At 32.5% G+C, this 11,621-nt stretch overlaps 1 long non-coding RNA gene across 1 annotated transcript; it reads right to left on the bottom strand.

Annotated features, from left to right (window-relative positions):
• Positions 1–10,062: 10,062 nt before the first annotated feature.
• On the bottom strand, positions 10,063–10,554 carry LOC127105398 (uncharacterized). Its single transcript, XR_007794996.1, has 2 exons — positions 10,478–10,554; positions 10,063–10,394 (listed from the first exon to the last, which is right to left on the bottom strand). It is a non-coding gene; the product is annotated as an uncharacterized LOC127105398 (long non-coding RNA).
• Between the last annotated feature and the right edge of the window lie 1,067 nt (positions 10,555–11,621).

The following is an 11,621-nucleotide window of genomic DNA, read 5'->3' as shown; positions in this document are numbered from 1 at the left end:
TCGAAAATATGAATTAAGAGATGTGTCAGAAGCTACTAATTCATGGTTTTAATAAGAAAGTTATACTCGACATAACTGATGTAGCTATAAACAACTTAGTCGAAGATAATAGAGTAAGAGTTAGCTATATTCAACAAAATCGAATACAACAATCAAAGTGTGTAAGCATGTATTCGACATAGTCGGAAACTGCGGTTAATAAATAATGCATTTAGTTGTTTATATATACATGTGACGATGTAAATCAAAATATACAATAATTTCATAATAAAATTTCCCTTTTTCCAATAAAGTCTTGTATCTTATTTTTTCTTTTCCTTTTCATTCTTCTTAAAAGTCCTAATTATTCCAACACCTAAATCAAATTCTTCCAATCGAAATAAAAAGAATTACACTTTTATTCCGACAAAATTAAAAGGAAACAAATTGGTTTCTAGAAAGAAGTATTTAAATAATTTATTCGATAAATTGCTCAATTTTGTCCTTTCTTTGTTAAACATGTATACACTCTAAAACTTACTACTTGTAGTATATTAAAAGGACTTTTTTTTCATTCAAAAGAGACGTATGATTAGTATGGAGAGCTAGTATTCTACATAATTTGTTTATGTCTATCACTTAATGTATATAGTTTTTCATATTTTATTTAAAAATTTGGACGGTAAACATAGAAGTCAAGCGAACATTTAATTACCCAAAGTAATCGCTTTCGAAAAGATTGATAATCACCTTAATTACTCAAACTTGCATCATTATCATACACTAATTTTTTTAACATGCATTTCGAAGTTGAAGTAACTATATAATTCATGTACTAGTATCACTTTATACATGAAACTGAAAAGAAAAATTAGTACAAATTAAAATTAGTTTGTGATAAATTCCACAACACTGGATTGTTAGCTTGACTACTTTTTAGATTATTAAGTTTAAATTTGAAAAAATTATGCTAAAGTATGTATCAATTTGAAGAGTACTGCCATTTTCTTAATTTAATATTTAATTTTGACATTACAATAATTTTAATTAGTTTTTTTAAATAATTTTAATAGTATTGATTAGTATGCATAAAAAGGAAAACCAAACATTATTGTATATAATTAAGTATATCTCCTATTTTACTTTTTAAATTCATTGAATTATTATATATATATATATATATATATATATATATATATATATATATATATATATATATATATATATATATATATATATATATTGTTTATATCAATGTTTTAAAAAACGGATCAAACCGATTGGTTGAATCGGGAATCGGAGATGAATCGATTGGGTTAACCTTTTAAAATTTTAGTGGGTAAAAATCGGAGGAAAATCGAAAAAATCGGATTGAACAATTCAAAACCATTCGAATCAAATAACCGGAGCCGATTTTGTAAAACCGTCCGGTTTAAAAAAATTCATCAAATTGGCCATTTTTTAATTTTTTTTATAAATTTTAATATATTAATATCAAAACTTAAAATATATTCTCAATCACAAAAAAAAAATCCATAATTTTTTACAACCAAACAAACTTTTAAGTTTTATCACTCCATTATAGTTTTTCTTTCAATCACACTTCATCATCATCATCACGCTGTCTCTTTCAAACATAATCACGATATCTAACTCAATATTGATTGTCGTTCAAGTCAATGTTGTTTGTTATTGTCAATTAAGATTTATTTGTGTAATTCAATTCAAAATTATTTTTTTGTTTAATAAAGTATATAATATTATTTATTTTTGGTATTTTATCTTATTTAATTTAGATATTCTTAATTATTTAAACTTTATTTTATTTATTATATTCTATTATTTTAATTTTGATTTAAATTAGTTTAACTTATTTTATTGTAATTTTTTAATTTAGTCAAATTATTCTTAAATGAATGTTGAAAAATAAAATGTAGAACTATGTTTATTATATGTATTATCGATATTGTTGTATTAAATTTATAATGAATTTTTAAAATATTTATTTTATTAAATTATAAACATATGATTATGTGTGACATATTTATTAAGTTTAATTTTATATTATTAATTTATTTAATAAACGGTCCAACCGTAGTTTGAACCGGTTAAACCAATTGAACTTTAAAGTATGTTTCACCGGTTCAATCTCCAATCCGATTTTTAAAACATTAGTATACACTGCATATTTAATATGGAATAATAAACAATTCCATATAGGATTAATATTGGTTTATTTAGTATTTACTTTCATTTTTATATTAAATTTTTATTTCACACATGATTGTATTTGGTGTTTTTAATGGAATTAGTATATTCCTATTTTACTTATTATATCTTGTATTTTTTAAATTCATTGAATAAATAAATGTTGTCTATATTATATTTAGAATGAAAAAATAATTTTTTATATACTATTAGTATGATTTATTTAATATTTATTTTCATTTTTCCCTTGATTATATTTCTTTTTTAAAAGTGGAATTAATACAGTTTTATCTCTTTATAGGAAGTTGCATAATGATACATTTTTAAATTTCACTTAATTTTAATTTTTTTAATGAAATTATTATATTTTTATATTTTTTGTCCAAATTATTATTTCTTGACCAAATTTTTATTCACATTATTATGTTCCTTTATTTGTTGATTAAATTCAAGGTTATGAAAATCGGGTCTGACTGGTCGGTTCAGTCGGTTAGATCGGGAATCAGACATATATTCAGTCTATTAAACCCTTATAAATGGTCTGTCAAAGAATCTAGACAAAAATCCGAAAAGTCAGATGGAAATTGGAAAAAACGATCAAAATCGGGGGGTTTATCCAATCAAATAGGTTGAACCGGATTTTAACTTTTTCAACTTTTTTAAAAAATTATTTAAAAAAATCTAATAAAAGGTGAAAAAAAATATAAATGCGGTACTATTGAATCAGATGAGTCTCACAGTTGAAGGCATCTCTTTAATCCCTTCAAATTTTTGATTTTCATAAATACACTCTCCACTTTACTTTCTAATATTTTAGATGAGAAACTAAATTTTGTTGAATTATAATTCCTTATGTCGAAGCAGATTGTTCGACAGGAGCAAGGAAGTGTCGAACCACCTAGTGTGTTGAGTTGTGTTAGTGTGTCGAAGTATCGAAGCATTTTGCTTCACACATGATTTCGACTTAGGCATATTTTAGTAGTGTTAGCTATTTTGGGCTTTTATAGTTTTTGGCTTTGACTTGAGGTCCAAGTTAACCTAAATCTATAAATAGAGGGAGTAACCCTTATTCTTGTAATAAAGTGAATAGAGTATTCATAACATTGTAATTCACAGTATTTTGTAGTTGCAAAGTGAATAAGAATTTTTCCACAGTTTGTGGACAGAGAGAAACTCTGCAGAATTTTAATTCTTCTCCTCCTTCATCGTTCTTTACTTTCTTTCTTTCTCTATTATTCTTCTCTTTTCATTGTTATTGTGTTGGTGATAACAATCTTGTTCATCAAGATTGATTGAAATTTTCCATAGGCTTTGGTGGATTCCCAACATCTGGTATCAGAGCTCCGGTTGAAGTAATTTGTGAGAAGAAAATCATTATGGCAACAAATCATCCAAACGGGCATTTTCTAGGAAATCTTCCGATTCTTAAGAGCAACAATTATGAAAATTGGTGTAAGCAGATAAAGGTTGTGTTATGTTATCAAGATCTTTGGGATCTTGTGAAGGAAGGAGTAGCAACGTTTGCAGAAGACGCGACAGATCAAGAAAAGGCTGCACATAAAGAATTGAAGAAGAAAGATTATAAAGCTCTATTTATAATCCATCAATATGTTGATGCAGATAACTTTGAAAAGGTTAATGATGTAGAGTCAGCGAAAGAAGCATGGGAAATTCTGGAGAAATCGTTTGGAGGCGCGGAGAAGGTGAAAGAGGTGAGGTTACAAACTCACAAAAGAACGTATGAATTGCTTCAGATGGAAGACAGTGAAAGCATAACTGATTTCTTCACCAAGGTTACGAAACTGGTGAATCAAATAAAGGCATGTGGAGAAGTGTTGACATTAAGATCTGTTGTTGGAAAGATCTTGAGGTCGTTGGCTCCAAAGTTCGACCACGTGGTAGTAGCCATAGAAGAGTCGGAGGATTTGACAAAACTGACAAAGGAAGAGCTTCAAGGGACGCTTGAATCTCATGAACAAAGAATGGCTGAAAGAGTTGCAGGAAAGTCGAAGAGTGATATGGCTTTGCAGGCTTAATCAACAAAAGAAAGAAAAAGGCAAAGGAAGCTGGAATGGCAAAAAAGGCAGAGGAGGCTACAATAATTCGACTGGTCGAAATCAGCAAGAAGGAAATTGGTCGAATAAGAGAAAACCCTGGAACCAAGGCAACGAAAAAGATGGTTTTATAGGTAGAGGAAGAGGTAGTGGTCAAAAGTCAGACAAGAGTCACATTCAGTGTTACAATTGTCAGAAGCATGGTCATTATTCTAGTGACTGTCCAGAAAAGCTAAAGAATCAAGAAACTTATGCAAAGTTGGCGAAACATGAAGAAGAAGAGATGTTGCTGATGGTTACAACAAGAGATGAAGAGATATTCAAGGACCAATGGTACTTGGACTCAGGATGCTCATCACACATATCTGGAAGGAAAGATTGGTTTGTCAACATAAAGCCCTTAACGAAGAATATGGTGAAATTTGCAAATGACAACACTCTAGCAGCTGAAGGTGTTGGTGATGTTCTGATTATAAGGAAAGATGGCAAGAGGTCAGTAGTTTCAAATGTATTATACATACCAGGCATGAAGAGCAATTTGCTCAGCATAAGGCAGTTAGTTGAAAAGAACTACAAGGTGTCGATCGAAGATAAGATGATGAGAGTTCTCGACTCAAATGGAAGATTGATCTTGAAGGCTCCAATGTCTCATAATAGAACCTTCAAAATTGAACTAAATGTGATGAAGCATAAGTGTCTTGCAACAACAGCCAACAGAGATGAATGGATATGACATTATAGACTTGGATATCTCAATTTCAAAGACATCAGAGATTTGAAGAGAAGAAATATGGTTTCAGGATTACCAGAAATCGAAATTCCAAATGAAGTGTGTGAAGAATGTGTGCTTCTTCACAGCACAAGAACAACTTCAATAAGGATGCAGGAAGCAGATCGAAGGCAATTCTTGAAGTCATATACTTTGATGTATGTGATCCTCTCCAGGTGGATTCGATTGGAGGTAACAAATACTTTGTTATATTCATAGATGATTTCAGTAAAAAATGGTGGTCTTACCTGATCAAGAAGAAAAGTGAAGTGATCGAGGTATTTTCCAAGTTTAAATCTATGGTTGAAAGATAGAGCGGTCGAAAGATCAAGATTTTGAGGACTGATGGTGGTGGAGAATATGTGTCGAAAGACTTCGACGCATTATATGTGAAAGAAGGAATTGTGCATGAGGTGGTGCCACCTTACACTCCATAGCAGAATGGAGTCACATAAATGAAGAATATAACCATCATCAATATGGTTAGAAACATGTTGAAAGGCAATCATCTACCCAAAGAATTATGGGGAGAAGTTGTGTTGACTGCGGCATATATCCTGAACAGATATCCGACGAAGAATCTAGAAGGAATCACGCCAGAATAATGTTGGTATGGTGTCAAGCCTACCTTGAGTCTTCTGATGGTGTTTGGATATATATCACATAGACATGTGCCAAATCAGTTGAGAAGAAAACTTGATGACAAGTCGAATTAGATAATCGTGATAGGATATCATTCGATTGGAGGATACACGTTGTTCGACCTAGTAAATAAGCAAGTGGTGATCAGTATGGACATGGTCATATATGAGCTTAGAGAATGGGATTAGGCTGAGAACGTTAAGAAGGAATCAATGAGAATATTTTGTGATGAACCAGCTAGTGAAGTCGAAAGAGAAGTTCGACAGGAAGAAGTCAGAGGTGAAGCAAGCACAAACAGACCTCAAAGAATAAGACACATGCCCGCAAGGTTGCAAGAATGTGTGATTACATCAGATGATATGGTCAATGAAGAAGGTGAGCTGGTACATTATGTTTTCTACGCATATGTCGAACCTATCAATGTAACTGAGACATTGAAAGATTCGAAGTGGATGAAAGCAATGGACGAAAAGCTGAAGTCAATTGAAGTGAACAACACTTGGTCACTTGTCGAATTGTCCCAAGACAAGAAGGAAATCGATGTGAAGTGGGTATACAAGGTGAAGTTGAATCCCATAGATGAGGTGACTCAACACAAGGCAAGACTTGTGGCGAAAGGATTTCTTCAGAAAGAAGGAATCGACTTCGATGAGGTTCTTGCACCTATTGCTAGGATCGAAACAATCAGATTGGTTGTTGGTCTAGCAAACATAAACAACTGGCAGATGTGTCAGATGGGTGTGAAATATGCATTCCTAAATGACCCATTAGAAGAAGAAGTTTATGTTGCACAACCAGCTGAGTTTATGAAACATGGCGAAGAAAGAAAGGTGTACAAACTTAAACAAGCTCCAAGAGTCTAGAACAAGAAGATAAATGGCTTTCTAAGGGATAAGGAATTCGTGAAGTGCAAATCTGAACATAGAGTATATATAAGAAGAAGTAAGAGTGAATTGCTTATACTATGCCTCTATGTCGATGACTTGTTGATAATAAGTAGCTGCAAGAAGGAGATTGAAGACTTCAAAGGTGAACTCAATAAGGAATTCGAAATGTTAGATCTGGGTGACATTTCATACTTCCTTGGCATCAAATTCTACAAGAGTGGTAGAGGTTTGATGATGCATTAAAGAAGGTATGCAGGCGAAATACTCAAGAGATTTTAGATGCAAGATTGCAACCCAACTTCGACTCCAGCTGAGCCCAGATTACAACTGTCTAAAGATTCAGATGAAGATGATGTCGATCCAACCCAATATAGAAGACTTATTGGGTCACTTCGATACCTTTGTCATTCAAGGTATGACTTAGCATACAATGTAGGTATGGTGAGTAGATTCATGCAGAAGCCAAAGGTATCACATCTAACAGCGGCGAAGAGGATACTAAGGTATCTAAAAGATACTCTCGACTATGGGCATTTATTTCCTGTAGCTGATGAATAAAAATAATGTAAACTAGTGAGATACACCGACTCAAGCTGATGTAGTGATGTCGGGGATCGAAAATACACAACGAGCTATGTGTTTATGCTAGATGGTGCACCAGTTGCTTGGAGTTCGAGAAAGGAGCCAGTTGTGGCATTATCATCATGCGAAGCAGAATATATATCTACTTCCCTTTGTGCATGTCAAGCAACATGGATAGTGAATCTGGTCGAAGGAATAACAATGAAGAGTCATGGAGCAATTACTATGAGGATCGACAACATGTCAACTATCAATCTAGCAAAGAATCCGATAGCACATGGTCGAAGCAAGCACATCAAGATGAGGTTCCATTATCTCCGAGAGCATGTAGCAGATGGGAAGATGAATGTGGAACACTGCAAAACTGAGAATTAGATTGCAGATATCATGACGAAGGGAGTGCAGGTTGAAGTGTTCAGAAGACTAAGATCTATGATGAATGTATATAGCTTAGACACAATGAATTAGGTGGTGTATTGAATTGTAATTCCTTGTGTCGAAGCAGGTTGCTTGACAGGAGTAAGGAAGTGTCGAACCACCTAGTGTGTTGAGTTGTGTTAGTGTGTCGAAGTGTCGAAGCATGTTGTTTCACATAGGATTTCGATTTAGGCCTATTTTAGTAGTGTTAGTTATTTTGGGCTTTTATAGTTTTGGGCTTTGGCTTGAGGTCCAAGTTAACATAAATCTATAAATAGAGGGAGTAACCCATATTTTTGTAATGAAGTGAATAGAGTATTCATAACATTGTAATTCACAGTATTTTGCAGTTGCAAAGTGAATAAGAAGTTTTCCACAATTTGTGGGGAGAGAGAAACTCTGCAGAATTTTAATTCTTCTTCTCCTTCATCATTCTTTACTTTTTTTCTTTCTCCATTATTCTTCTCTTTTCATTGTTATTCTGTGAGTGATAACAATCTTCTTCATCAAATCGATTGAAATTTTCCATAGATTTTGATGGATTTCCAACAAAATTAACAACACTAAAAAGAAATGTGTTTCATTCTAAATTCTAATATTATTTTACCTAAAACAAGTACCACACTAATATATTTTACATAAACCACATTGTTCTAACATTTTTTAACTCTTTTAAAAACCGACTATTGTAAAGAAATTAGAGGTAATAAATGCCACTGATCTATATGATAAAGAACTAGTGTTAAATGATATAGCCTACACAATAATGGTCCAACCTCAATCCAAGCCTGATCAAATCTTAAAACCATAAACTCAGACCTATGTTGGTTTAATGTCCAATCCAGTTTTGATTACCTTAACTAAATTATCATCTTACCATACGCTTGCTTGCTTAACAATAAATTTATATTCACTTATGTTGATATCCTTAAATTGACTCACTACGCCAAATAAGGGAAAAAAGGGGGCTTATTTTGGCCTATAACAGCGCTTTTAAGCGTCCTCTAAAGTGGCGCTGGCATAGGTAAAGACAGCGCTTTGTTTTCCTGGAGAAAGCGCTCTCTAAAGTGGCCCTTTAAGGGCCACATTATAGTGCGCTTTCAGAAAAAAGCGCCCTCTGGAGTGGTCCATAAAGGGTCACCTTAGAGGGCGCTTTCTGGACAAAGCGTCCTCTAAAGTTGTCAATGTAAAGTGTTTAGAGGGCGCTTCCTACAGAAAGCGCCCTCTAAAGTGTTAGTTATTTTAAAAAAATTTGTTTGAAAAACAGTGGGTATTTAATTGGGAACCTGTTCGCATGCTGCAAAAGTGTAAAATTCATATTGATTTCATCCTTTAATCCAATGTTATACACCATTAATCCATTGATATATACAACATGAATCCATTTATATACAACATTAATCCTCCATATATACAACATCAATATATTGATATTCATGCATGTACAACAACATTCCATACATATATGTACAACAACTACAACCTATATGATTCTATGATCAATAATGAATTGACACAATTCATCCTTCATTTCATCTAAATGAGCTCTTGAGTAAGATTTGTATTCGTCAAAGTACTACAATTAAGAGAATAAAACATATTCATGATTTAGTAACAAATTAGATGAAATATCCGATAATATTAAAATAAACCCTAAGTTATTATTCCATACCATTTTTGGAATGTCTATACGATTCAACGCAATGATATCTCTCATAAATCTCAATACAAAAAATCCGCAATCGATCGAATTGTTTTGCTGAGGACACTACACAGAAAAACAAACAATATATATATATATATATATATATATATATATATATATATATATATATATATATATATATATATATATATATATATATATATATATATATATATATATATATATATATATATATATATAGTTAATTTCTTACAAACACTATTATAAGCAAAAATAAGAAACTTAATATATACCTGAACTCTGACCCAAGTAATGTCCTTCCTATTACGATAATTCGTTTTCGATCTAAATTTTAGTATTGCCCTAACAAAATAAAAACGTATATTGAGATCAATCTGACAGACATAATTAAATATACAAATACACACGAATATTTAGGGGAATTTCACTTACGCGTCAACCGTCTTCTTCATACTCGGATATTTACTCCAATCACCCGGTAACGAATCGAGATAATACACCATTAGTCTCGAAAGATCCATAGCAACCAACACCCAGTGACCACTGTAAAATAAAACAAAAATTTAGATGCATGAAAATTTTCTACGTAAAAGATATACATAGATTAGAATGAAATTATTAGAAAGAAAATCTAACTCGTTGCCAGAATTAAACGGTAAAAAATACAAACTGGGTGTAGTATTATCGCCGGCCACCATGAATCTATCGACTAGTTCATTCATTACGGATGTTGAATTTTTCGTTATAAACGTTGTGTTGATACGGGAAGCAACACTAAAATTGAATCGGTTACACAATTCAGTTCCCCGCATCAATGTGTCATACATATACCTTAAATAGAAACATAATAAACATTAGACTACTCATTGAAATGTGTAAATAAATTGTTCAACTAAGTAAATAATAGATTGATCGGAGTACCATATGTATGTATGAATGACAGCGATGCCCAATTCTTCGTGTTCAAAAAGTTGTTGCATGTCCTCCTTTACAATTAATTCGGAATGAGCAATTCCGAAAACACCTTCATCCATATCTACACTACGGATGGCGCCGTGCATAATATCTGACTCTTCCACCATTTTCTCAAGACGCATCATAATTTGAGATTTTGTCCCGGACGTCGTTGGAATTTCCTTACTAGCTTTGTCCAACATTTGACCGGGAACCTAAAAATATAAATTAAATCATGACTTTTTGTGATGCAACAGAATCGTTGTGTATATAATTCAATGGGTATATATATTTGTACCTCTTTTTGAGATTTAGGATTTGTTTTTGTCCCGGACTTCGTTGGAATATCCTTACCAGCTTTTTTCAACATTCGACCGGGAACCTAAAAATTCATATAAATTAAATCATGACTTTTTGTGATGCAACAGAATCGTTGTGTATATAATTCAATGGGTATATATATTTGTACCTCTTTTTGAGATTTAGGATTTGTTTTTGTCCCGGACTTCGTTGGAATATCCTTACCAGCTTTTTTCAACATTCGACCGGGAACCTAAAAATTCATATAAATTAAATCATGACTTTTTGTGATGCAACAGAATCGTTGTGTATATAATTCAATGGGTATATATATTTGTACCTCTTTTTGAGATTTAGGATTTGTTTTTGTCCCGGACTTCGTTGGAATATCCTTACCAGCTTTTTTCAACATTCGATCGGGAACCTAAAAATTCATATAAATTAAATCATGACTTTTTGTGATGCAACAGAATCGTTGCGTATATAATTCAATGTGTATATATATTTGTACCTCTTTTTGAGATGCAACCGACTCGATGCGTCTTGAAATCCCTTTACCAGCTTTATGTGTGGGTCTTGTAGGAGTCTAACATTACCATGTAATAAGGATTGATTAAATATCATAATTGTAGCTGAATTGAAATGTGAATACTAAATATTCATAATCATTTAGAACATATATACCTCGGCATCTGGGAAAATTAGATCTGACGGCCATCCAACAAAGGATCCGACTGCATCTCGCATCAACGTTGTCTCTGAAACAACGTCAGGTAATGGTAGAAGCGCGTCCGTATCTAATACAAGGTCAACCGAAACTTTCATATATCCCACCGGGAGGGGATTATGGTGAAGTAATTCACCCGAAGTGTTGTGCACTTTTCCCTTGCCAACTATGCGATAAGTTGGTGACGATAGATACAGCTGACAAGGTGTAATGCCCTAAACCAATAATAAATATGTTATTGTTAACGTGTATATGTGTCAAGTAAAAAAGTGCTATTTTAATTTCATAATAACATATATAATTACCTCGGGAAATTTCGGTTGACAATTGATACTAGCTCGGTCACTAGTATCTTTTGCCTCGGAACCGCACCTTTCCTCTCTATACCTTGCATTCTCCTTTTGCAGTTCGAGTA

This window comes from Lathyrus oleraceus, chromosome 7 (genome assembly GCF_024323335.1).
Source record: "Lathyrus oleraceus cultivar Zhongwan6 chromosome 7, CAAS_Psat_ZW6_1.0, whole genome shotgun sequence".
Classification (NCBI taxonomy): domain Eukaryota; kingdom Viridiplantae; phylum Streptophyta; class Magnoliopsida; order Fabales; family Fabaceae; genus Lathyrus; species Lathyrus oleraceus.
This window is presented reverse-complemented; position numbering and strand designations above follow the sequence as displayed.